Raw genomic sequence first — 27,861 nt, 5'->3', positions numbered from 1 at the left:
ATTTGTGGATGGCTGTTTGCTGTTTGACTTATCAAGAAAAAATTGAGCTCCCCCAAAGGACACGGTATAGTTCGAACACTGGACATGACGTATGTCTTGAATATGAAGTAAGGTTTATGCATGTTTATGACAACCGTCATTAAGTGTCTTTAGCTCAATAATGACATTTTGAATGCAAATATGACATTGTTTGAGATCTCTTTGTTATGACACCTTGACATAAACCAATACATCTTAACCTGTCATGTGTCTATGTCATGACAACTTGACATAAAATTAAGTTTGCTTTGACATTGGCTGTCATGAGGCTGTTATAACTGTGTCGTGAATATTTTTCGTGACCTCAACTACAGTGGTACTAATTGAAATTGTCATTTAAAAGTTATTATGGCTTCATGACAGCCAATGTCAAAACCAACCAACTGACAGTTTAATGTAAAGTTAACCAATAAAGCTAGGTGGTTTCTTAAGTTTGATAATTAATCTGCTATGTCATGTTTATGACAGGTTGTGTTGTCTTAGTAATGTCAAGTTGTCATATCAAAGACACTGACAGGTTATGATGTATTGGTTCATGTCAAGGTGTCATAACAAAAACAAATCTCACACAATGTCATATTTGCATTAAAAATGTCATAACTGAGCGAAGGACACTTAATGACAGTTATCACAAACATGCATAAAACTTGACATGTCATGTCATGATTATGAAGGTGTCATGTCAGTCTTATGCACACCCCCCTTCAAGTAAAGTGGTTCTAACAACGTACTGGTTATACCACTGACGGATGCGCATAATCTTCGGGAACACACTGACATTTCCCAGTTCTTGCTCCACTTCACCTGCCAGTAAAGCCTCACTCTTAATAGCTCTGCCGCCGCCATGTTTCCAACAATGATTGACAGGGCGTGGACGTGATTGGCTCGGATTGCATTTTCAATTTCACATTGAATTTTGCTATATTCATTGTGGGACATTTAATGAAAATGCAAATCGCAAGTGTCTTAACTGTGAGTGTAAATGCAAATAAGAAAAATAACATTTAAATGATAATTTTGCTACAATTTTAACTTGAACATGTTAAACATTCCTAATAATGCATTTTCATTTTGCAACTTATAAAACGGTTAAACTATATGTTTAAATCATGTCAAAACTAGTGTAGGAAATAGCAAATGTAAATATTATTGAATTTCAATTTTGAATTTGCTCCAAATGTTGCCCATATGGTATGGAAAATGTACATGTAAATACTGAAATGCTTTGTCATTTTGCATATTACATTTCAAATTGAATATTACTACCCATAAGCTTCCATTTCAAGTATGCCACTTAGATGTGAAATCATTAAAATTGCCTTCAGGGTTGTAAGGAGTTAGAATTGGAAGTCAATAGAGAGCTTACATATCACTTATATAAAGCTTGAAAGATTGGATGATAACGATGACAAGAAATCGGTAGTCGGTATCAGTTGCAAAAATCATGATCGTAGGACCCCTATAGTTTAGATTGTACATCTCATGCACTGTTCATCAGATACTGGAGATTTACAGCAGCAAACGCAATAAAAGCCCTGCATCAAACCAGCTTTTGAATTCTCTCGTTGTTCCCAACTATACCAATCATAAAAAGTGTGTATACTATGTGTTTTTCTTATGTTAGAGTTTATTAATCTATACTCATGTGCTGATCAGCTGTTTACTGTAAAACTCTGCCACCTTTTAGACACAATCACAGGCCACAGCATACACTCAAAAAATGCTGGGTTGTTCCTGTAAACAAATTGTTGGGTTGATTGTGCTGAGTCAAAATTCTGGGTTGTTTGGGGCACTGTAAACACATTATTGGGTTGCTCATGGGTCAAATGAGTTGTAAGGGGGTAATTCACAAATAAACAGCTGGTTGGGATATTTTGACCCAGCAACTGATTTATTCTTTGCGGAACTTTCTGGATTCTTCACTTCTGACTCTTCACTTCTGAGGACGTCACTCGGAGCGGGCAGTGTTTTATGGTGAGTTAATATAAATGTAATATTTTTATACAATAATACCAATATTTTTAACATGAAAATTTAATTGTTCAGTATACAGTCTTTGATATGGAAGTGTGAGGGCGGGGTAACGTATTACATTCTATAAAACATTAAATAGTAACAGCTAGCTGGTTCGTTTTTTTTTTTTTTTTGACAAAAATGCCGCATTTTTTGTAATCCAGCTATGTCAGCAGCCTTAATGAAATATGCAGTTTAAATTTTAATTTAATCACATAAATATCGTATTTATTGTGGACGTTTAGTAATTAAAAGTGAGGAAAGTGTTTTGAATGAAACCATACATGCACAGTATGCTATGTTTTAGTCCCTGCTCGCACGTAAAAACTGGGAAAAAAGTCTAGAGAGTTGTGTGTGGAAAGTCTGATGGCACATTTAAGAAATTCTCATCAGAAGAAGCGACGGGGGTAAGTTCCAGCACATTCTGCGCGTTTCGACTGAGGCAAGGAGAAATAAATCGATTTCATAGTAAGCATGTTCTCGCCCTGAACCCATTACAAGTTGTTAAGACCTGAGGTAGCCCTACTAAAACTAATATTAAGACTAGTATTAAGACAGTGGTCATGGACCAAGTGTGCATGATGTTTGAGGCCAAATAATCGTTTTTGCTATATTCACAACAGCGCCATTTTAAACACCAGGGCAGAAAAGTCAGAAATGCTACTTTAGAAATATGAATTGTTATATACAGCATAGCCTACTATTTAAATGTTAATGCAACTTTATGTAATATGCTCATATTGTTTATAGCTGCTAAAGGGGAGACAGCTTTGAAGGTCCTGCAAAATCTGCTTCCCCCATCCACCTAACGTTACAGGAGAGGAGGAAAGGGCTTCAGACCCACCACAGAGGCACAGAGGTCCTTGACATGCAACCTGTAAGCTGCTTTATTGTTTCTTCTTCAATAAGGGTAGACGTTTGATATGCTTGTTAACTATGAATGTAATTTAGGTTTAGAATATTTAAAGGTACAATCTCTGTTTGCAACATAAAATTGCATTTTTTAAATACATGTTTGTTAATTTTTAAAGCTGCAGTCCATAACTTTGTGTTCAAAATTTACAAAATGTTTATAATTAGCGAGTACATTATGAATCCATTTTCCAAATCATGTTTTTGTCTTATCCTGAATCCCAGACTACTAGACTGCTAAATGTCTATTTAGATGTGTAAATAGACATTTTGTTTGTTTTTCACATTTGGTCATATTTGGTAATGTTTGCAATAAAAAAAAAATAAAAAAAAAAAAATATATATATATATATACTTTCACAAAAAAAAGTTCAACTTGCATGTCAGTTATATTGCAACACTCAAAGTGATTGTGTGCGTAATCAACAGGTGGGGGCCAACATGGATGAATATTTACAAAATGACTGGAGCATCAGGGATGCGACGAGGGGGACACGTCAGACCTTTGCCATTGTTCCAGGCCACGCCATCGAGACAGAATCTTTGCTGGGGGCTGTTGATCTTTGTTTCAAAAGCCTTATTTTGTTTTTCATGTTAAATACACGAAACAGTGCATCAAATTAATGGAAAAGAGTCGTCAAATTTGAGAAAAACAAAAAGTTCTTTCAGGCCCACATGATAGTTAGTCGCATTTTAAATGTTTCTTGCTATCCTTAATAAACCAACTCATCTTAATAAATGAAATCATAATCGTACAAGAGTTCAAATGAGTTGCTTAATGACTTTTAAAGGTGCATTGTGTAATATTTAAGAGGATCTGCAATATCATCATATGCAATATCATATACATAACTATGTTTTCAGTGGTGTATAAAGAGCTTACTTAATGAACCATTATGTTTTTTTTTTAACTTAGAATGAGTAAACATTGTATACTTGTAATAATTGTATACAAAAAATATTTAAGACATGTATTAAAAATGTAAAATATATATATATAAATAAATGATTGAAATCACATATACACTGGCCTCTCTGGTTTATTGTATTATTGTATTGTATTGAGACAATAATTATTTTAAATTTGTAATATAACAAATATTTGTTACTAATTCTAATAAAGCAATGAGACAGGAAATAACCCAGCGCATGAGTAAGACTTAACCCAGCAAGATGTGGGCTAAATGAAAAAACCCAGCACTTGGGTCAAACCAACCCAGCGCGTGTTCTGTCCTATAGTGATCCCAGCGGCGTGGTTACGGCTGGGTTATTTTTTTGACCCTGCATTTTTTCGAGTGTAACAAAGCACACAAGGGCTGAGTAAGCAGCCCACTTCTGACCTGACCATGCGTTAACAAACACAGAGGCAATAATCCCGGTGGCTCCGCTATGCTGTGGCCCACTGCTGAGATAAGAGGTGTGCTGCCCTGGAGAGCATTTAATCTTTAACCAGCAACGGATTTGCCTATCAGCTCATTAAAGCAGTCCAGATCTGCAGGACGGAGCTATCTACTGTCATTCATCTGGAATTACCCCTGTATGTGTGTGTGTGTGTGTGTGTGTGTGTGTGTGTGAGTGTCAGACTCAGACTAACATGGCCTTCGGGGAGAGTGTGTAGGATATACAAACAGACATACAAACACATGCTTGACCCTGAATGACTGGTTTTATCACTGCAGTCTGAATAGATGAGATGGCACACAAAACCAGACACACACTCGCTTAAAAGGGAAACAGCAGTTTTCACAAAATCAACACAACAATCCCCTTCCACAGAGCCCTATCTGCAACTGCACACAGACTCATCTTTATAACACGCACATAGCAGTGGACTGCTCATATACTGATTCACACATGATCATTTCACCACATTCACCTTTTACAAACAGTGCACGTACACAACAGTACATTGCTTGCAGAAATTGTAAAATATCTGTGCTAGTTTGTCCAGATATCAAATTACACCTGTGATAGGATAGACATTATGATAAAGAGAATGAGAGTTGAGTTGAATTTAATTATGGGTAATGGGACAATTCATTCTGGAATCACCAGATATGTGACTGATACTGCTGGAGAGATGGAGGAATACATGAGCTACTTCAGCCGTGCTGCTTTAAACACACACACACACACACACACACACACACACACACACACACAAACACACCATATGACATTCAGCTGATCTGGCAGCTGGCTGTGGCACTTCCAGGTGGTTCATAATGAAGCCTTTCTCCTGTGTGTGTGCGTGTGTGTGTGTGTGTGTGTCTCATGCACACAGCCTATTGAAGACAGCAATAGCTGAACAACAGTGTGTGAACACAGCGGGGAGTGAAGAATGCTGCCTTTTTGTGTATTGTGTGGGTGTAGAGGATTTTGGGCCACCACTATTGCTGCCCCTAAGGGTTTCCTGTCAGCTGAGGACAGTAGACCAGTGTGGGCATTACTGAGACTGAGCTGTAAGTGATATGGTGACGTTAAACTCCTTCAAACTGCCCCGCTGCGCTGTTTCACTCTGTCTGCACGACGCTCGAGCCCTCCAACACGCTTAACACACCAAGACGAGACGGCCATAGACCTGGACAACAAACACAGAGTGAGAGCACTATGCCGTATGAACTGTGGACCGATAAGGCACTGTCTTGACAAGTGTGTGTCTTATCTTCTGGCTTCAGTGCTGCTCACGCTGCGTTTGTTTAGCCATGCCTTATCGCCACCAAAGGGATTACAGCAGCTACTGTCACACACTGCTGTTGTGCTCTCAACGTTCACGTCTGGGGCCAAAACTGCTGCTGTATTGCTCACGTCACACACACAATAGCTCAAATCCACTGAGCTTTCCCCCCACAATCAAACAAATAACAAATATCTCTTCCCATTCATGATATATCAAACACTCACAATGGTTTTGGTGAGCACATGAAATTAAGCCTCAGTCATACCGGACAACACAACGATTTTAATGAGCATTTTTTAATTTAGCCATTCGACTTTCCGTATCACGCGTCTAGCTTCACGGTCCTTACTTGTTTTCTGACTTGTAAATGTGAAAGTAGAGACTTTCAACAACTCTGTTTTAAACGTCAGTATCAAAATTGTAGATGTTAAGGCTATTTGTGCCATCCATCAAAAAGGAAGCATCCTTGTTGAATTCAAAATTTCTTCAAGAATTTTACTGTTTTACAGTTTGATTGAAATTATGTACCTCCTTTGTGAACAAATACATAAACATTGAAATGAGTATTGAGATAAGTTTTTCATGATCTGTCATCTTTGCCTCTGAAATTACTTTTCTTTTCTGCTGATGTAATGAAGAAATAGTATTATTAACAAACAACTTCACAGCCTGACACATACCAAGTTTCGCTCTACATTATATCCAGCTTGATACTCTATCAAATTGAGCCGTTAAACACTGCATTATGTTGTCTTTAAAGCAATAAGCTCCTGTTTACTGTTGCATTACACCGCATCAAATTCCCTCTTGAAAACACAATTTCTCTGGCATGTTTTACACAGCACAGACGCTGCTGAGTCTGATACGAAGGTGCTGACAGTTGAAAGGTCTGGTTTCCAGGTCACGGACGCTGAATGCTGCAACATGTCGAGGCCGATCTGGTGTCAAAGATAACATCAGATAACAGCTGTGAGTCGGGGACGCCCGTCACCGCCTGCCCTGCACATTACCCAGCATGCCTGAGCATTTGCATATGCAGAGCCAGGGCTGTGTTTGACTAGGGCGGATAGGCAAATCAGAGTAGACTCTCTGTGAGCTGAAGTCGTCACAAGATTGAACGATATGTAACTGACGGTTGCTTCTGTGCGTGTGTGGTCTGTTGTGTGACTGCCTTGTAGCAGCTTGCACACAGGAAGTGCTCACTTAGCTGGTTTCTACAATACTTACACTATGTGGTTTGGTACAGCCGCACAAAACGAGAAAATAAGTGTGTGCTCAGAGTTGTCAAATACAGCCTCTAGAGGGAGCTATCACATTTAGGTGAAGGCTACATTAGGGGGAAACCACTGGAGGACAGTGTGAAAATAGAAACACAACCATATAAAAAAGCTTTCAGTTACAATAACTTCCTTCTCGTGTTGTTTACTCATTGACGTTAGAGAATATGAAAGCAGGTGTTAAGGAAAGCACATGGTTATGCCTCTAGTTTTCTTATCATGTGTGCTGTTCACATAACAGCTGACATTTAATGGTTGGACGAGTGAAAGCAAAACACGTTGCATCTGATAAAATCCATGCGATTACTGTAGAGATCTGTTGAGACTCATCACAGAACATCAAACGCAAACACAGAGAAGAAAAGAGGAAGTCTGTCAGAAGTATACTGAAAGTGCCACATAGTTTACAAAAGACAGCAAGGCTAGAGGTGTGAAATATACAAATCAACATTTCCACAGAAAGCTCATCTGATCGCATAGCATTATATCCAATAATGCTAAATGACTCTTTAACATCGTTGTTAAATAATGATATACATTTTTAGTACATTTTGAGTTAATCTAGTGTGAAAATTTCAGGGTGTAAACCAGGGGTATTCAATTCTGCTCCCGGAAGACCACCTTCCACCACAGTTTAGCTCCAACCCCAATTAAACTGGAACAGAAAATCAAGGGCTGTGTCCAAATTGGGCCCCCATACCCTTAAAAAAAGGGCATTATTTAAGGGGACAGCCATTTGTAGTGCTGTCTGAAACAACAGTGGATGTTATTGACTGCACTAATTCAATCCCACAATGCACCGCTATAACAACTGCGCAGCTAGAGAATACCATAAGAGTCGCGTGTCGAATGAACTCCCGTGTCTGACCAGAAAATGCTGCCCGTAATTGATTCGAATCATCCATCCATCCACTTTCCAAACCATTGGTCCAATGTGGCTACAGTGTAATAAATTCCTTTTTAATGGATTATTATATTGTTTAATTGAGGTTCATACGTGACAGCGTTCGAGATAAATATTTGCATTACCTACTAAGGTTCAAATGATTATTAAACAGCAAGCACAAACTATGTAAAAGCGGCAGCTATTCCTGTGTTCACTCACTCATTTGTTTTCATCCACTCCCTCAAGTGGACAATATTAGTGGAGTAAATGTAGGGAATAGTGAATGAGGGGGTAATTTCAACATAGCCAAGGTCTTTAGGATGACTAGGCAGGTGTGTTGGAGAAGAAGGCTGGAAGCTGGCCCTACAGGAGCAGGACTAGACAGCTTGAATGCGCGGGGCTTCTGGTGTCATCCGTTTGTTATTGCAAACTGTTTTTTTTTATCATATTATTTTCATCGTAATCATAAATACTTTGGTAGCTATTGTACCAGGTACTACTACTTGTTTATCTATTGCACATTCACAAAAATTAGCTTACTTCTATGATACAAAGTAAGGACAATATGTCTCAACTGCTATAATGAAAGGCCATTATATAGACATCCCATTTCATCGACCATTGACAAATCGCAACATGCACAGACGTGCATGGAGCGTGCTCAAAGATCTCAGGCTACGGGTGAGAATGCTCGTTTGGTTCCATGAGGATAAAGGCTAAGCACTTCATGACTGAAGGAGTAAGAGGGAGGGGACGAGGGTTCGAGAGGGCAGCAGGGGGTGCCTGTGAGCTTTTCAGCGGGGGTTTGCCCTCAGCAACGGCCCACAGCAGACAGGTGCTATACGACATGTTGACACAGCTGCTCTGCCACTTCCTGTTGATCCTTCTCAACAAGAGCATCCATCGGTGAGCGCGAGGACCCCCACGAGAGCACCCAATTTTTTCAGAAAACCCTTGGCAGGAAAACGCCCTCATTATTTTCAAATCCGCCTGCAATACTGGCAAACATCTCTTTGAGAGAGCTGCTCCGAAACGCTGTTCTGTGCCCTTTCCCACTGCCATCAGAGTAAGGTCACGGCTTTGGGAGATAGTCAAATGTGAGTTCAGAGAAGGCAAATGTGCCGTGGCTCCTCCAGCATAGGGCTATGGAAACACATGCAAACGCAAGGGGTGTGTTAACGACCGCTATACTGGAAGTCTTTTCAAGGATTTGGTCGTGGTGAGGACATGCAAAACTGGGTCAGCCTTTTTCTTTAGGCCCTGAATGTAAACACCAGAGATTACAGCGGCGAGCTTAATTACTTTTACAAGATCCACAGCTGCCTTGTACTGCCGACAATCTGTCACCGTGTTCAAAAAGTTAAGAGCAGCGTTACAACAAACCAGCATATTATTTATTAGTCATTACAAGGATGGAATAAATAAAATCAGAAGAGACTCTGTTTTCCACAATCAAACAAATAACTAAGCATATTATGTACTGCTGGAAATATTCTGGTAGCCTTTTATGTAAACAACAGTAGGAGAACGCTAAAGAAAGCAGGTTAAGCGACCAGGATGCTTTTCAGGAAGGTTATGTTATGTTACGATATGTAAATGAATGAACTCAATAAAACAGCTGTGACGCGCACCATACCTTACCCTAATGCTGTCTGACACAAGACTGTGAAAAAAACAACGCCAGAATCAAGCCAGAAATGCCAAACGTAAGCCAGATTTGGCCCAGACTCTGTTGCTATCTGGGTATGACCATGGAAGAGTGTCTAAACTGTCATACTACACACATCTCCAACACACATTTCCAGCATGAATTCTGTACATTATTATGCGACTTATCTCTGTCTGGATATGATCATGACACATGAGCCAAAATCCCATCCATCACATACATGTGTATGGACCTTTGGTTACTATAGGCCACATTTAGACAGATAGATAGTAAACAAAACGTTTTTTGAAACAAAAAAAAAGTTGTTTCATTAGACACTTCATGTTATTAACGAGTAATGTGCCTTAATAAGCATTTTGTTAATGATAACTGTAAGAACAACAAGCAGAATATATGGCTATGTTTCAAAGCCCAATGCCTCTCAATCTAAACATCAGCATTTTGGGACATCATAGTAGCATTAATATCCGCCGCGGACTCATGACGTGCTAAAATGCTGCTGTCTAGGTAGGGAGCTGACTAGGTTTTGAGACACAGCCCTGGTTATGTCTCTAATAATCGCTGCTCTGCTCATATTCAGAAATAATAAACCCAGCCAGACCCTACTGAAAAGATAAAATGTTTATTTTTACGCAAAATAAAAACAAACAAACACACGCGCACACGCACACACATTAAACAACACATACACGCGCGATAGCGCGCACACAATACACACGCACGCTCTCGATGAGCGCTGACTCTCTTTATACTGCGACGGTTCCTTCTCTCTCCCCAATATAAAGCCACTATTTACACTATCAATCTTTTAAAGCTCTATAACAAATACATAAATATACAATCCTCTCACCTGAAAAGAAAGTAAAATCCTATTTCTGTCTTATAAAAGGAAAGTAGACGCGTTTATCCATCGTATCACAGCGCTCGGCAGTACATTGTTGACACACTCGTCGACGGAGAGCCGAGCCGAGCGGAGCCGGTGAGGGGAGGAGCTTCCTGTCTGATGTGGGCAAGGTCTACGTAAGGAGTTTCCCGCCTCAGGGAAGCGACGTAACCAATCCTCCTACATCAAGTAGAGTGCGTGACTGCATGCTACTAGGCTACGTCAGCGTGACTAAATTGATATTCATGAGATAATACTTCAGCATAGTGAGGAGAAGGGGGAAGGGTAACGAGCACCTGCTCTCAGGGGCCGGGCGCACCCCACATTAAGTGGCAGTGTTTCGATTAAATTCTCTTTATACACAAGGAGAAATATCAACAACATAGCAGGAGGAAAACGACACTTAACAGTGGATAAGTAGGCCTATGACTAGTGTATTATAATATATATATATATATATATATATATATATATATATATATATATATATATATATATATATATATATGTATATGTATATATGTGTGTGTGTGTGTGTGTGTGTGTGTGTGTCATGTAATATACGTTAATATGCAATAGGCCTCTATACCTTACAATAACTTCCTGTAAAGCTGGCTTGAAACTTGTTAAAAGGGGCTATACAAATTAATATGACTTCAAGTGAGATTCGGTGAAATGAGCAGCAGGGGGCAGCACATCCTCTCCCTCATCAGGGACTCTCAATACAATAAGAGTTCATAACATGCTTTGGGACACTGTCAGTGACATTACAGCATTTTCAGTGCAGACATTTCCTCATTTCAAAGACACACATTCAATACATTCAATACAATAAAACATCTGATATCCAAGCATTAATCAAATAATAGTACAGGCTATGGGTCCATCAGCTTAAAACTAGAACTAACAAGCACAAAACACAAAGGTTGGGTCTTTTTTTTTTTTTTTTTTTTTAGCAGGGCCAATACCTGCTTTGGGACCAATACCATGGTTTAATCAGCTTGTTTGGTGTGTTTGGTGTATTCACAGCAATATGCATCTATATAGGCTACATTAAAGTGAAAGACAAAACTTTCACTTCTGTGGTGTCCTGAGCAGTATCAGAGCAGTATCAGAACTACAAGAAGACTTTAAAGGGATACTCCACTTTTTTTGGAAATAGGCTCATTTTACAACTCCCCCAGAGTTAAACAGTTGGGTTTTATACCGTTTTCGAATCCATTCAGCCGATTTTTAAAACTCAACTGTTTACCTCTGGGGGAGTTGTAAAATGAGCCTATTTCCAAAAAAGTGGAGTATCTCTTTAAATTTGAACATTATCCATTTCTGATGGGGCCATGCCCAAGAACCTTTTTTTCTGTTTGTAAGTGGATTAGAGAGAGGAAATGTGACGCTGTCTCTCACTGTGACATTCCAGAGAGCTACCCACTTCTCAAGCAACTTGACCGGCACTTCCCTGGGATCTGAGCCAGAGGAACGTCTAAAGAGACACCCTTACTCTTGTCATAACATTAGAACACTCTCCTGAGCACTAGACCCCCTGTGTTGAGTGTATATCTGGGTCGTTCCCTGTCAAATCAACCAAATTTCAGAAACTTCCCGGCTCAGATTTTTTATTTTGTTCATATTTTTCTGTAGAAATTTTTCATATATCAAGATGAAACCCAAAATACAGCCCATTCTCATCCCCAAGGCGTCACCTAACTGACTTTAGGCACCCTTTAGCGTCAGTTAGGCTACGTTCACACTGCACGGCTTAAAGCCACACCGTGGAACTCTTCAACCTTTATAATATATTACCAAAACCCATTAAGATGGTAGATCGACTTACAATAGGTTGAATGACGCGTCTGCCGTCTCCTGAAGGTGTCTGTATCACTTTTACTTGCACTTTGTAACTTCGAGTTTCGGGTAGGAACCCGAGCACAAAAAGAACTACAAAATTCGACCGCTTTACGGCATACGTCACTTCCCCCACCACCCACAACTTCCTCAGAATCTAACGCTAGTGCTCAACTCGCGTTTGACTGCCGTCCGTATGTTTTCGTCATGCCGAACAACAGCTACAAGGAAGAAGGCAACGGTTTTATCAGAGGAAACTAAAAAAGAAATGGGGAGAGTGACAAATTAAAAGCCAGGACGAGGATTAATATATTGGTCCAGCTTTCGCTTCGCTCGCTGGCGTGAGCTAAAGGAGGAGGAGTGCTCGACCGATGCGGACACTTGCCTGCACACAAATGCCGTTTCTAAGGTAACCCAGATAAATTCATAAGCAGTGTAGTATGTTCTAGTATTCCGGCCACAGCCGATGGTGTTATGAGTGCAATAAAATGCCCACAGCCCAGTGTTCATTTCTACAAACACAGCCCGCCTCAGTGCAGGGCTCGCACTAATAAAATCGGCTCTTGTCAACGTGAACGTGCCCCCGACTCAGTAGTACCCACAAACACTAACATTACACAACACATGTCCCACGGTTTCTGTAAAAATAAACCAACACACATAACGTTACAGTCAGCCCTGGCCGACGGTGTTTTCAGTGCAGTGAATGTGTCCGCGCTGTCCCGTGCCCACATTCACTCACAGACATGATAATCCCCACGGGGATCACCCCGCTCGCTCTCTCAGCCGACTGCTATAAGGGAATCAAGCGCGGCAAGGCTGCCCGGCCCGCCTCATACACTGCAAGCACCATAGACAGTAAAAGCACAAGCACACACAATCTAAAGACACGGGAGGCTGACTGGTTGACTGTTGACATTAATTTGCGACAGTGCTGCGGAGCTTGTGGCCTCTAGGGACGTTGGACGTGAAAATTACATGTCGAGCACCATCTAGTGGCCAAAAAGTTCCGCAGTGTGGCTTTAATGCTCAATTCTGATTTTTTGAAAAAATTCTATTTTTTTGCAAGGCTGTTCACATTTCCAATTAAATGCGACCTTTTGTGATCTCCTGTGTGAACGTGAACGTGAAATGACCCGCATGTGCAGAAAAGTACTCAACGGTCAACGACGTCACTTGTTGTTTGCGGAAGTAGCTAAATGGATGTCGACAGTGGAGCTCGTTTAGCAATATTAAAGTTACAGTATTTTCACAACAGAGCTAGCACACTTACAATCTTCTCGTTTTAAGAAGAAAATTAAACAGAGAAACGTGTGGGTGTGTGGAGTCGCTGATGTGAGTGGCTTCACTGATACAGAATTCATCAGTAACTTCCGAATGACCAGGTGTTTGTGAGCGCCTTCGATCAACTCTGTCACGGGAAGAGACGTCTGTGGCGGCCCATAACAGTGCAGAAACGCGTTGGAGTGTATTGGCTAGCTACAGGTGCGTGCAATGACGTGCGGGTCGGATATGTGACCTGGCTGTTCAGATTGAAGTCGCATTTCAAAAGATCGGATACATATCGAATTGTGACCACATACCCAAGTGGCCTGGGTCGCATTTGAAAAGATCGGACCTGTGTCATTCAGACTGTCATGAAAAGGTCAGATACAGGTCGCATAGGGGCAAAAAAATCGGAATTAGGTCGTTTCAGCCTGCAGTGTGAAAGTAGCCTTAGATGACTAAGGTTGATTAAGGTATTTCAATATCCCTTTAAGTTCTTAACAAAAAAATTATTTGAATATCTTAATTCTAAAGACCCTCGATGGTTCAGTCCCAGATATGGAGATCAATGAGTAAATTGGTAAATTGTACACATTTTCAGAGGTCAAAAACCAAATGTTGGTCACTTTTCATACAGCTGATACTTTCATTTTAAAGAGGAATATCTGAAGAGCAAATTATGTTCATATATATATTTTTTTTTCTATCAACACAACTGCATAGAACATACTTGTCTGAGTGCCAAAAATATTAATTTTCCAAAGTTTGCATGCCTGTAACTCTAACAGAATTAAAAATATCACAATATCATTTTAGATTCTGGTTCTTAAAGGGATACTCCACTTTTTTTTTTTGGAAATACGCTCATTTTACAAGTCCCCGGGAGTTAAACTGTTGAGTTTGACCTTTTTTGAATCCATTCAGCCGATCTCCGGTTCTGGCGTTACCACTTTGAACATAGCTTAGCATACATCATTGATACATCACAAGACCATTAGCATTTTTCCCCAAAAAATTACCAAAGTGTTTCGATATTTTTTCTATTTAAAACTTGACTCTTCTATAGTTACATCGTGCACTAAGACAGACGGAAAATGTAAAGTTGCGATTTTCTAGGCTGATATGACTAGGAACTATACTCTCATTCCTGCGAAATAATCAGGAAACTTCACTGTCGTAACATGAGTGCAGCAGGCGTAATGTTATGACGCAGCGCCTGAAAATACTGCCCAGCTTCCAAAGTGACCGGGACTAAGTTTGTGTATACATTGTGCCTGCTGCACTCATGGTACGACAGTGAAGTTTCTTGATTATTACGCAGGAATGAGAGTATAGTTCCTAGTCATATCAGCCTAGAAAATTGCAACTTTACATTTTCCGTCTGTCTTAGTGCACGATGTAACTATAGAAGAGTCAGATTTTAAATAGGAAAAATATCCCCGCTTTCTGGGTCTGATTCTGGCTCATACCAGAGACTGATACTGCAGTATCGACACCATTATGTACATTTGACCGGAACACACATGTAACTTTCGCCCGTAAAGGCAATGGTGTTAAGTATCCGGACAACGTGCACTACTCAGTTTAGCCAATCACAACACACCAGCCCAAACTAACCAATCTGAGCCCACTGGCTGTTTCTGAGGGAGTGGTTTCATAGACTCAGGAAGTGGACCGGTCTTTCAAATGACAGAGGAGAACGCGGCTTAATAAAGATGAAATTTATGAAAAATAAGACTTTAAAAAAAGAAAAACCACGAATACATGTTATATTGCACCCCATAAACACAATCATGCAAAGAAAGAAAAAAAAGCAGTAAACCACCCCTTTAAAGTACTAATGTATCTCGTTTCCCTCTATAAAAACAACTGCACATCTCTGAATGCCAAACATCCACTGAAATGGCCAAGGCACATAATTTGTAAGAATCTATATTTGAATCAGTTTCATAATTGAAAGAAACGATTTTGTTCATTTTAACAGCTTATATAGCTACCAAGAGTTCAAAAACACAGTATCATAACTACGTTACCACATTGACATCCCAATATCGCTATGATTAAACTATGTAGGGCCTTGAAAATTACGATTCCAAATGAAAAGTTTCACAGGAACAAAAATCTAAAACGATATTATTTAATACTTCTTAAATTATAGACATGAAAACTTCTGAAAAATATTTTTTGGCAGTCTGAGAAGTACACTGACCTAAAGGATTATTAGGAACACCATACTAATACTGTGTTTGACCCCCTTTCGCCTTCTGAACTGCCAAAGCATCAACAAGGCATTTTCGCCCACATGGACTGCCGCACACAGGATGTTTTTCCCTTTTCACACCATTCTTTGTAAACCCTAGAAATGGTTGTGCGTGAAAATTCCAGTAACTGAGCAGATTGGGAAATACTCAGACCGGCCCGCCTGGCACCAACAACCATGCCATGCTCAAAATTGCTTAAATCACTTTTCTTTCCCATTCTGACATTCAGTTTGGAGTTCAGGAGATTTCCTTGACCAGGACCACACCCCTAAATGCATTGAAGCAACTGCCATGTGATTGGTTGATTAGATAATTAATGAGAAATTGAACAGGTGTTCCTAATAATTCTTTAGGTGAGTGTACAGTATATTCGATGAGGGAAACAAAATATATTTCTAGTTAGTTCCAGGATTATTTGTTCTTTAGACATTCCTCTTTAAACACAATATCAGCTATTTGAAAACTCAGCCACATTGGGTTTTTGACCATTGAAAATGGGTAAAATTCAACAATTTGAACATCGAGTCGCAGAATCTAGAATGATATCCTAGTAGAAATACATCTTTAATGCTTTTAAAATAATAGACATGCAAACTTTATTTATGGCACTGTTTTCTTATTTATAGACAGGTATATTCAATGCAATTGTCTTGATGGAAAAAATAGATACATTTGTAGTTTCAACATTATTTGTTATTCAGAAATTCTCCTTTAAAAGAAAAAAAAAATCAACTATATGCAAAGTGACTAAGTGACTAATTTACTCATGGAGCCGGATGAAGATCTTCATATCTTTGGTATTGTTGTACCATATCCACCTTATTCCTATATTATGGGTGGCGCTTCCGGTTTGGGGAACTTCCATTCAAAAAGACAGAAACGAATAATTTCAAATCATAAGGTTGCCCTACATATAAAGCTGATCCGTCAGTTTGACTGGATGAGCTGTCGATATTCCTTCATGATTTATTTTCAGACATCATGAGAATAACGTTACACTTGGTATTTTAACGTGACATGTTATAACAAGAATATCTATGGCAAGAGTTCTTTTCAGTTGCTGCTTTTGTCACAGCTTTTCGTCTGCACCATCCTGTCCAGCACTACACTTCCCATGATCCTCTTGTCTCCACTTCTGAACTCACTCCCTCATCAGCCACCTGTTCCTCGTCTTGTTCATCAGTATCACCTGTCTTCACATCATTATGTTTGATTCCTCTGTGTATTTAGTTCTCCCTCCTTCAGTCTGTGTTTGTCGGTCAATGTTGAATGTTACCTGGTGTTACCCTGTCCTCCTGCCTGTACTTTGAATTAAAATATATAATCTTCGTGAGAATCTGGACTCCTCCTATTCCTTCCGCCTGCACTCCTGCTCTCCTGCTCTCCTGCACCATACCCCGTGACAGATTGACCGACCCCAAAATATGGATTCCTTTGCAGCAGTAGCACTGCTTTGTTTGGAGCAAGGAGATCGTTCCTTGGAGGACCATCTGGAGGATTTCCTCAACCTCGTCCCCTCTACCACCTTCCCGGACGACAGCCTCTGCAGCTTTTTATATGCTGGCCTCAACACCGCCACCAGAGAGCAGTTGTCCGGGGAGGGCTCCCAGTTGAGCTTCGCGGCTTATGTGGAGTGGGTGCTGGTAAGCTGTGGATCATCTTTCACCGTCGATGACGTCACCAGCCCCACTCCAACGCCAGAGACCGACCAGCCAGAGCCCGAGACCGTCCAGCCAGAGCCCGAGACCGTCCAGCCAGAGCCCGAGACCGTCCAGCCAGAGCCCGAGACCGTCCAGCCAGAGCCCGAGACCGTCCAGCCAGAGCCCGAGACCGTCCAGCCTGAGCCCGAGACCGTCCAGCCAGAGCCCGAGACCGTCCAGCCAGAGCCCGAGACCGTCCAGCCAGAGCCCGAGACCGTCCAGCCAGAGCCCGAGACCGTCCAGCCAGAGCCCGAGACCGTCCAGCCAGAGCCCGAGACCGTCCAGCCAGAGCCCGAGACCGTCCAGCCAGAGCCCGAGACCGTCCAGCCTGAGCCCGAGACCGTCCAGCCTGAGCCCGAGACCGTCCAGCCAGAGCCCGAGACCGTCCAGCCAGAGCCCGAGACCGTCCAGCCAGAGCCCGGGACCGTCCAGCCTGAGCCCGGGACCGTCCAGCCGGACCCCGGGACCGTCCAGCCGGAGCCCGGGACCGTCCAGCCGGAGCCCGAGACCGGCCAGCCAGAGCCCGAGACCGTGATCCCACCCAGCCTCCCTCTCCCACCTCCTCCTATCCATCATGTTTTCACCATCTCTCCACCACTGCTTGGCAGCCCCACTTCTTCCCCGGAGTGCTTCGAGGAGGTAGAATCGTCGTGGGTCTGCCGGCCACCAACTCCATCGGGGTCAGGGGATCCCCGGTCTCCTCCTCGAGCCTCCTCGACCTGGTCTCTGCCGCAGCCCTCTGGTCCATTACCTCCACCATGGCTCTTACCTCCCTCACCTCCGCCGTGGCCCTTCAACCCATCAGCTCCTCCAGGCTTCCTCGTCCCCCCGGTTCCCCCTTGGTCCTTCATCGACCCGCCCTCACCCTGGGACTACCCTCCTCTGGCTTCGCCTCGTCGCTGCGTCCTTCGGGTTCTGTTGGGCTCTTCTCTCCCTCCGGGTCCACCTTGGTCCTCGGTCGCTCTGGCTGCGCCGCGGTCTTCAGGATCCTCGTCTCGGCCGCAGTCGCCGGAGCCGTTGGTGTCGCCATGTCCCGCCAGCCTTTCAACATCGCCCGGTCTCGCTGGCTCGATGGCCTCACCCGGGTCTCCTCTGTCACCTGCTCCGCCTCCATCAGTCGGCTCCCTGGAGTCGTCTGTCCCGCCTCCTCCATGGCTCCTCCCTCCGTCGTCTCCACCAAGGACGCCTGAGGGTCCATCCGCTCCGCCCTGGTCTCGCCCTCAGCCTGCTCCGCCCTGGCGACGCCCTCAGCCTGCTCCGCCCTGGCCACGCCCTCAGCCTGCTCCGCCCTGGCCTCGCCCTCAGCCTGCTCCGCCCTGGCCACGCCCTCAGCCTGCTCCGCCCTGGCCACGCCCTCAGCCTGCTCCGCCCTGGCCACGCCCCGCCCAGCCCCCAGTTCGTCCCCCCTCCTTCCTCTGTTATGCGGCGTGAGGTCACGCCTCCCGGGAGGGGGGAGTTCTGTCACAGCTCTTCGTCTGCACCATCCTGTCCAGCACTACACTTCCCATGATCCTCTTGTCTCCACTTCTGAACTCACTCCCTCATCAGCCACCTGTTCCTCGTCTTGTTCATCAGTATCACCTGTCTTCACATCATTATGTTTGATTCCTCTGTGTATTTAGTTCTCCCTCCTTCAGTCTGTGTTTGTCGGTCAATGTTGAATGTTACCTGGTGTTACCCTGTCCTCCTGCCTGTACTTTGAATTAAAATATATAATCTTCGTGAGAATCTGGACTCCTCCTATTCCTTCCGCCTGCACTCCTGCTCTCCTGCTCTCCTGCACCATACCCCGTGACAGCTTTCTTTCTCTCATGATGATTTTTATTTTTTCCTTTGCAATCCGTTGTAAAAGTATGAAAAGGGACAACATATATGGCACATTTGTGGAAAGGATAGGGCTGGGGGGGAAGACAAAAGTTCTTTTTCCCTATTTTGAACTGTCACCGTTGGCATATAATGCAACAAAATTGGTCAACAGATTTTACTAATAGACCTACCAATCTCAGTGTAAAAATAAAATAATGATGCTTGTTTCTCATTTAGTTCGCTCTAGAGAAATGGAGAGCAGGCATCTGAGGGGAATGTGTGAGATCGCTGCCACCCCAGGATACCTAGTCACTGATAAAGCAGCCTACTTTACGTTATATAGTGGACATTTTAAAACGGTCACTATGGACATTCCTGCTAGTAACCCCACTGACACAAAGCATATCTGTAATCTGAATTGTAAATGAATACAGTTGCTCTTCTAGTGTCCTAATCATCGTAACAACAAATGTATTTTGTTACTCCTCAAGCCAGAATATTCTGTGACACAGCATCAAAAGCCACCGCGGACAGAAAGAGAGGTCATAATGTACTGTATGTGAAGCAGGCTAATTCATTATCACATTAAACATTCATGACCTGAAAGATGCTGTGAGGATGTTTTCCAAAAACACACATTTACATTTCATATTTTACAGTGTAAAAAGTGGAGTTCAGCTCAGCCTGGGTCTGATGCATCAAAATCTCCCCACACATCCTGTTATTTAGATTTGTCTGTCTCTCTCTGGCTCTGGCCTGGGGCAGCTTTCTCTTAATTTAATAAAGGGCTTAAGCTTCAATCTGCTTTTGAAGGATCTTTCTGCTATTAAATTCATTACAATATATCACACACTGGAGACAAGGCTGTGGGCAGTGAGTGGCCCCTGAAATGAATTAATGAAGAACTCAAAAAAAAAAGAGAGAGAGAGAGAGAGAGAGAGAGAAAGAGAGAGAGAGAGAGAGAGAGAGAGAGAAATTTCTGCCTCTGATCCACCTTCACTGCAGAAGCCTTATATCAGATGTAAAGGTAACGATCTCCAAGTAGGCAATGTATAACTGTAGTAAAATGCCATTATGTTGTGCGTATGTACAGAGCTGTATATGGTATACTGTTTAACAAGCTTGGCTTTCACACTATGTTTTTAAATAAGCTCTTTGTCTCATTCCATGTTAATCACTTTTTTAAATGTATGTAAATTAACTAATTGATCATTATCCCAGGGTCTATCTAGCCTAAGAATTAATTACTAAATTAGAAAATGAACGGTGTTAAACATGAACAAGATAACCCAGGATTATATTAAAAATGTCAGGCATCACAACATGGCAGTAAACTCAACTATGTCTTTCCTGACTAATTCAAAATTCGCGTTCATACTCTATTTGTTTTTGTTTAGGCAACAAGCATCATTTTGCACCAGTGTTTGTAAGTTCTTAGACTGGAAGGTCCACACCAGAGTCATAGAGAAAGAGTTGCGACACGTTTTGACGTTCGCTGTGACGGCTGTCACGTGGTTCATGGAAACCCCAATAGTTTCAAAACATGGCATTATACTTTTTTTCCCCTTAGAATTGGCCAGATAACTCGCAATTGCGAGTATATATCTCACAATTCTGAGAAAAGATGTCAGAATTTCTAGATATAAACTCGCAATTATGTGTTATGAAGTCAGAACTGCAAGATGTAACCTCACAATTGTGAGAAAAAAAGTCAGAATTGTGAGATAAAATGTCTAAATTCTGTCTTTTTTTTCTCAGAATTGTGACTTTATTTCTCACAGTTCCGACTTCATATCTTGCAATTGTGTGATAAAAAGTTGCAATTATTTTTTTATTTTTCTTATTCAGTGGTGGAAACAAGCTTCCATACGCAGCTCTTAAAGGGGCCACACCTTATTTCCACAGATTCGTTACAGTCTGAAATAAAACAAGGCGAGAACTTAAATATTCCCAGCACTTTCTGTGATGTAGTATGCTTGCTTATCATAGGAAGTAATAAGAAATGACTCTTTATGTTAAGGTAGTAGCCGTGAGAACAATGTGTTGGGGGAATCACTTTATTTTTCTCTTTTTCATCAAACCGCAGTTTTTGCAAGGTTACGCAATTTCATCGCTTAAAATTGCATAAATGTCCTGCATTTTCCATCGCATTTTTTAAGAAAACGGGCCGCATAATCATAACTTTTTTTTTTTGGAAGGACTGTGTACAGTAGCTAGCAGGATGGCATACTCTCCAAAAGTAATGTCGAATCACAAGTTTACCTTCAATGATTCAGCATTCAAGTTTACAGCATTTACATGGAAGTTTACAGTTTTCATGAGCAGAAGTTTTTTTGTTTGTTTTTTTACATCATGAATAATTCAGCATTCAAGTTTACAGCATTTACATGGAAGTTTACAGTTTTCATGAGCAGAAGTTTTTTTGTTTGTTTTTTTACATCATGAAGTGATCCACACAGGGGTGCGCTGTTTTAGATTGAGGTTCGAGTTGAAGAGCCACTAACAAGAAATTTATTCACAAGATCTCACTCTTACATCAATAAACTCTGTAAGGTAAAATATTGTTGCAGTTTCTGTATAGTGTGTGTCTGTCAGAAATCAGACCTTGCTAAGAGTAACATAAACTTTTACTGTATCAGATACAACTTCTATTTTTTAATTTATCTATTTAAAGGTGGAGAGGCTAGCAATGGCAATTTTGCTTTGAACGCATAAGATCCCACCATCCTTTTAAAGCACTCTTCAAAACCCCTCCAAAACACATTCATCTACATGTCATTACTAGGATCTTCCATTAAGAAACATGTTTGTTTTTTTTTGCTTTTTTTGTTTTTACTATCACTGCTATGCTAATAACACACAACTTTACCTCTCATTCCAGACAGATTATCTGAAGGTAGCTTCTTGCATCTAGCCTCTCTGACCGACATTTCTTGCAGGACGAAGGGCCACCAATTTCAACTCAACCTTGCGAAAACAGAACTGATTGTGGTCTCAGCCAACCCAACACTTCATCACAACTTCTCCATTCAGATACGTAAGTTTGTCAATCATAACTCCATCCAGGGCAGGAAACTTGGAGTTGTGATTGATGATGAGTTAAACTTCACAAACCACATTGCTAGAACTGCCTGGTTCTGCAGATTTGCTTTATACAACATCAGGCCCTTCCCATCGAAGCTTGATACACAACTCATTGTCCATGCTCTTCTTCTATCCAGACTGGACTATTGTAATGCTCTCTTGGCAGGTCTTCCAGCATAAAGTGTCAAACCTCTGCAACTGATCCAGAATGCTAGAGCAACATGGCGTTTAATGCGCCGAAGAGAGTGCATGAAATTGCACTGGCTGCCAATTGCAGAAACAGAACAACCACTGGCTCTGCCTGTTGGTATCATGTTGAGAAAGTTTGGTGTGAATAGTATGATTCCCTTTTGGAGCAGTGGTTAAAAATTCAGAGCTTGATTTAAAAAAAAAAAAAAATCCATATTCAAACAAAAATAGCGGACTTTCTGATGGTCGGAGCTAATAACTTAAAATTAGAAAGTTGTCTGGCTCAATGTAGCCTGGCTAACATCAGACCCAAGTCTTGTTTAAAATTTTTGTCACATTTGAATTGTCACATTTTCTCGTATATTTGAGGCGTGGTTTACGAATGCCCAGAGCCATTGGCTGCTAAGAATGTCTATCAAATGCGCCTGTACGTAGCTCATAGCCAATCGTTTCAATACCAGATGACGTAGAGCTATACAGAAATTAGACGAGGAAGAAGACGATGGGTCAGAGATTTTTGTGTACACGATGGGTGATGGCGTGTATCTAATGGCCATTTTACACCGCATGCGTGAGCGGCGCATATTTCTTTCGGCATGCATGTTAATCAATGAGTGGATCATCAAATTGGGCATCGACCAGGAGCAGCGCGTGAGCAGCAGTGAAGCAGGGGTTTCACTGTCGAATCTGTTTTTGGTGCTCTGCTCATGCTATTAAAGTGAAAGCACACTTTTGATGGACAAAAATAAATATGATTTCACACAAAAAGTGCACAAAATGCACAATGTCCACTTTAATGTTAATCCCCCATTATTGATGTGTGTTTGTAAAGTTAAGGTTGTAGCCTCTCCTGTGGCCCAGCTAACACACAGAGACCATCTATTCCCATTGCATTGCTCAACATCAAAGACCTGCTGACCTTCCTGTGCAAACACACACACACTGAATTGGCTCGCTGTTTGCTCTTCATAATATCAAACAGTTTTCAGAGTCCTTCAGATTTTCTTGCAGTACATCTCAGGCAAGCTTTAGCCCATACAGACATAGCAGGATTTCACCAGAGATTTGGATCATTCATCACTCAATATGACACACAGTTTGACCTCAGGATCATAAGGTCATGTCAGACAGTCAAAGACAGAGAGGAGGAAGAGGCAGAGTTTGTGTAGTGGGCAGCAAGAGAAGACCACAGTTCAGTGAATGCTTAAAGACCAGACAATAAGCCAGGGGATGGGCTTGCTTCGAGAGCTATTTGACAATTGTTGTCATGTTTACTGGACTGCCTTGGTAAATAGCCTAAATCTTTTCACATATAAGAGTTCATTATAGCCATCCTTGATGCAAAAAGAGTACTGTATTGTTCCGAAGACAAGCCTGAATATAAGGGTTGCGTTCCAGGCCCGGTTTTTGAGCACGTAAATCATGGCTTCAAACCATGACTCACGACTTTGTAGCATTCCAGGCCAGTCACGCCAAACTACCTGAGCACAAGGAATTGTGGTTGCTAGATGTAAACAAACCAGCATGGCGGACCTTACGGGGGTCATGTGCATTTGTAATAATTTCTGACGCCAAAGGTGCTTACTCCTTGTTTATTTGAGGGAAACATCGAGTAGTAGGAGTACATCTATCTAGTACGAGTTCACAGGTGGGAAGTCACGGGTTTGACTGCCGTTACAGTGCACTTTCACGGGTATAAGGTTGGAAAAACGTGGCATAAGACGACCGCCCTCCCCCTCCTTTCAAGATGTACCTTTTGGAAATAAGCTTTTTGAAGACCAAATTTTGTCTTTTATAAAGAAAAGTTTTTTATTATTTATTTTTTTTTTTTTACAGTGGCAGGTGTTGGTATGTCAAAACACAAAAAACACATCCACATTACCATTAACTAATCTAGGGGATATGAATTATCCCTATGTTTCAGGCTAGAGCAGCCTCTAAGGCCATTGAAATGTGACAAATGTTTTGTTTTCTATGACCGTGTAAACAGCAAAAAAAAAAAAAAATTGCACGAATTCGGATATTGTGAGATCAGTTTCAGGCCTCATTCATATGTGGAAATAAATCGAATTTTCTGAGGCATTAGGCTATGTCTCCATGGTTTTAATGACGAGAGAAACCCTGACGTGCATCTGCAAAGGGACAGATGGCCCGACAAGACGTTGTGTTGTCGGTGAGGAATATGGACAAACGTTGACACAAGATATCAATGGTTGGATTGCTCATCCTAAAATTTCGAACCCACTTCTCCTCGTTAAAGCCCGACACAGTATGCTCCCACCAGTCCCGAGATCAATAAATTAAGCATATGGGCAAGCTGCAGTGATTGCCTTTTTCGTCCTCCTCCGCCTAAAAATCATGGTGGTGTTTGCTAGCAACTAGCATCAAGCTAGCATCAAGCATATTTCGAGTTCGTCCATCTGTGCAAGAACTCCCTTTAAGTATGTTTCAGATAGTATGGCAAGTGTAAACACATGAATTGGATATGGGTCACAATACGATAAAACGTGTAAATGGACAGTCAAAAAAATCGGATGTAGGCAACAAATCAGAATTGGGCATCAAGACCTGCTGTGTAAATGAGGCCTAAGCATCCAAAGTATGAGTCTCAAGTTTCTATGAGAAATTAAGCTTTTAACACCAGCTGCAGCGATGTAATGCCATTGGCTCTTTTACTTTTAAGGTGGGACGTATTTCGCCATATTGCGCGTTGCAGTTTCTCCCATTTATAAGTATACAGATATGACATCACTTTGAAGGCTAAAATGCGGAAATTAGTTAGCATAGGTTTTTTGTCAATAGGTCAATGTAAATGGATTTTTTTAATGGGATTTCGGTTAAATGGCTGAACTAAGGTCCGTGGTGAACATAAGCTCAAGACGCTTTCACATTTTGTTCTATGAGATAAAGTACATCAGTATTACCCAACCAACTCTGCTATGCGTCTTGAAAAAGGCGGTTGCAGACAGGTGGCTAAATGAGACAACAGAGGCGGTCGAAGATATTAAATGTCATCACATCAAGTTGTGTTCAATAGCAAATTATCTCGAAAAGTATATGAAACGTATATGAAAATTATCTTGTTGGACCATGTATGTGAAGTATCATAACTTTTGTTGATCACAGATCTTGTTTTTTGTGATAATCCAAAAGCTTATGTATAAATCCTATTTGGCTCTATTGGAGTAAACCGTCTTTGGGAACAGCAAAGAACAAGAAGACACAAGGATAATGAAGACAGACACAAAACAAAACGAAAAGTCAAAATAAGAGTGACAATGTTTACACCTTTGGGGGAAATTAAACTATGAATTATTTCAATTCAATATTTAAAGATGAATCTGCATATTAGGCTGGGATATGAGCATTTCAACACTGGACAAATTATACTTATCTGTAATAATGTGACAATTTGACAGCACCTTAAAAGTGAGTCATGATATTGTTGGTTAATATTTGTTTTTCCTGCCCATTTGGCCTTGGATGCATTAGCAGAAAAGATCTTTCAGAGTTTTTATTTATTTCTTTATTTCAATTTTTAATGAAAGTTAAGGAAATCAAAGATATTTATCTTCTGCATTACTGATAAATCATTCACAATAATACCAGAGACCTTTATTAAGAAAATGAGGAAACAGTCAGTGTTGATTTCATGTTGTCATTAACAATGGTTGAACTAAGGGGAATTAAATGAGAAACATCTCTCTAGTGTCCACCTCTCTCTCTCTCTCTCTCTCTCTCTCTCTCTCTCTCACACACACACACACACACACACTGGGACGTATACACGAGCACACACACACCCACGTGCTGCTCTATTAACAGACATATCATAATGGCTGACCCGACTATTACACTTCTTTTCCCTGCTCAACCCTTCTATTGATCACAGTACCACACACCATTGATCCAGCAAACCAACCATGAGCAGTGTCCCTCTCCTTCATTTGTACATACACACTCTCACTCACATCTGAAATGCACACTCACACTCGTCATCAGTTTGATGGTTGCAGTCTGGATAGATGTGATGTCAAATAAATCTAACATAAAACATTTTCACCATGATACGTTTTATAAAATATTATCCTGTGCTAACATGCTTCAGCTATTTAGCCTTAGATGTACTACACTGACTCATTTGTACAATATCAGACAGACCAACTTTTTTTTTATTACCATATTGTCTTGATTAAAAATAGTGTATATTTATCAGTCTTCAGAATGAGTTTTAGTAGAGCATTTATTCATTTCCAAGTCAAAACTACATTATGATCAACAAATTACATGTCAAATTGCAAACGTTACTCAAAGGAATTGTATTATATTGTGATTTTATTACTTGTGTCTTACTTGTGTCATTGTCAGCCCTGGGATATTGTGGGTCAGCAGATAAATGCTTCAATCTAAAGTCATAACATGTTAGTCCATATAACTATAGTGAAAGGAGTCATGCATTCTGATATGGCGAAAATTGGTAGGGACATGTAAATAATGTCTATGTTTAAGACACACACACACACACACACACACACACACACACACACACAAGCATATGAAATGTTCCTGGAAGCTGTCCAAGTAGGGAGTTATCACCTTGTACTCTAATCAAGCAGATGGTAAGTTTTACCACAAAATCTGTCTGCTCCCATTATAACTGGCCTGTCATTAGCATTGTGGATACTATACCTGGTTGTCCAGTACCCCTTCACTTGGAAAAAAAACTGCACGAACATTCAGCAGTTTCTTTTTCTCTTTTATTGTTTGTCTACGTGTACATGTTTGTGTATTGATGGAAGAAATTATAGCATATAAAACAGAAATAAATGGCCACAGTTCAGCAATTTATTTCAGAAGTGTTTCTCAAAATTTATTACAATCTACTCCCAAATACTGTACTCTAAATTAAAAATCCATAAACGTTCCTTTTTTTCAGGTGATGTGTATAGAGTAAAAACACTCACTCGCTCAGCCCACAGAACAGATGGCAATCTGGATCCAAGCAACTGTTTTGGCCAAACCAAATATTTGTCAAATTATAACATACCACTATAATCTCCACCAGAATAACTCAAACACAGGGGATTATGAGAGACGTTCTAACTAGTGCTATAGACAAAGACAAGGCATGCGGCTTACATATGAGGTATTTTTACTCGAATAGTCAACAAATATTGTTTTGGCTGTCATTGAGCAGTTTAAATTCAGCATTGATTAATTTCTGTTGTAAAAGTCATTAGTTATTAAAGTGCCCCTACTATGCTATCTTAAAGTTAAAAAAAAAACTGTTTAATTTTCTCATAATACACATTTGCGCATTGTTTACACGGAGATTTCGGAAGTTTTAACTTTCA

At 41.0% G+C, this 27,861-nt stretch overlaps 1 protein-coding gene across 3 annotated transcripts in view; it reads right to left on the bottom strand.

The window, feature by feature from the left end:
- The window catches only part of gse1b (Gse1 coiled-coil protein b), a 284,583-nt gene that overhangs the window by 57,750 nt on the left and 198,972 nt on the right, over positions 1-27,861 (bottom strand). The window contains exon 1 of one of the 3 annotated variants that reach the window (XM_089135399.1): positions 10,327-10,467. The exons of the other annotated variants lie outside the window; for them this stretch is intronic. The gene's annotated coding sequence lies outside the window, so the exon portion shown is untranslated. Of the gene's footprint in view, positions 1-10,326; positions 10,468-27,861 lie in introns of those variants that run through there. 3 annotated transcript variants of the gene reach the window in all.

Source organism: Pimephales promelas, chromosome 10 (assembly GCF_988280905.1).
Source record: "Pimephales promelas chromosome 10, fPimPro1.hap1.1, whole genome shotgun sequence".
Lineage (NCBI taxonomy): Eukaryota > Metazoa > Chordata > Actinopteri > Cypriniformes > Leuciscidae > Pimephales > Pimephales promelas.
The sequence above is the reverse complement of the archived record's forward strand: the minus strand, read 5'-3'. Positions and strand labels throughout refer to the sequence as shown.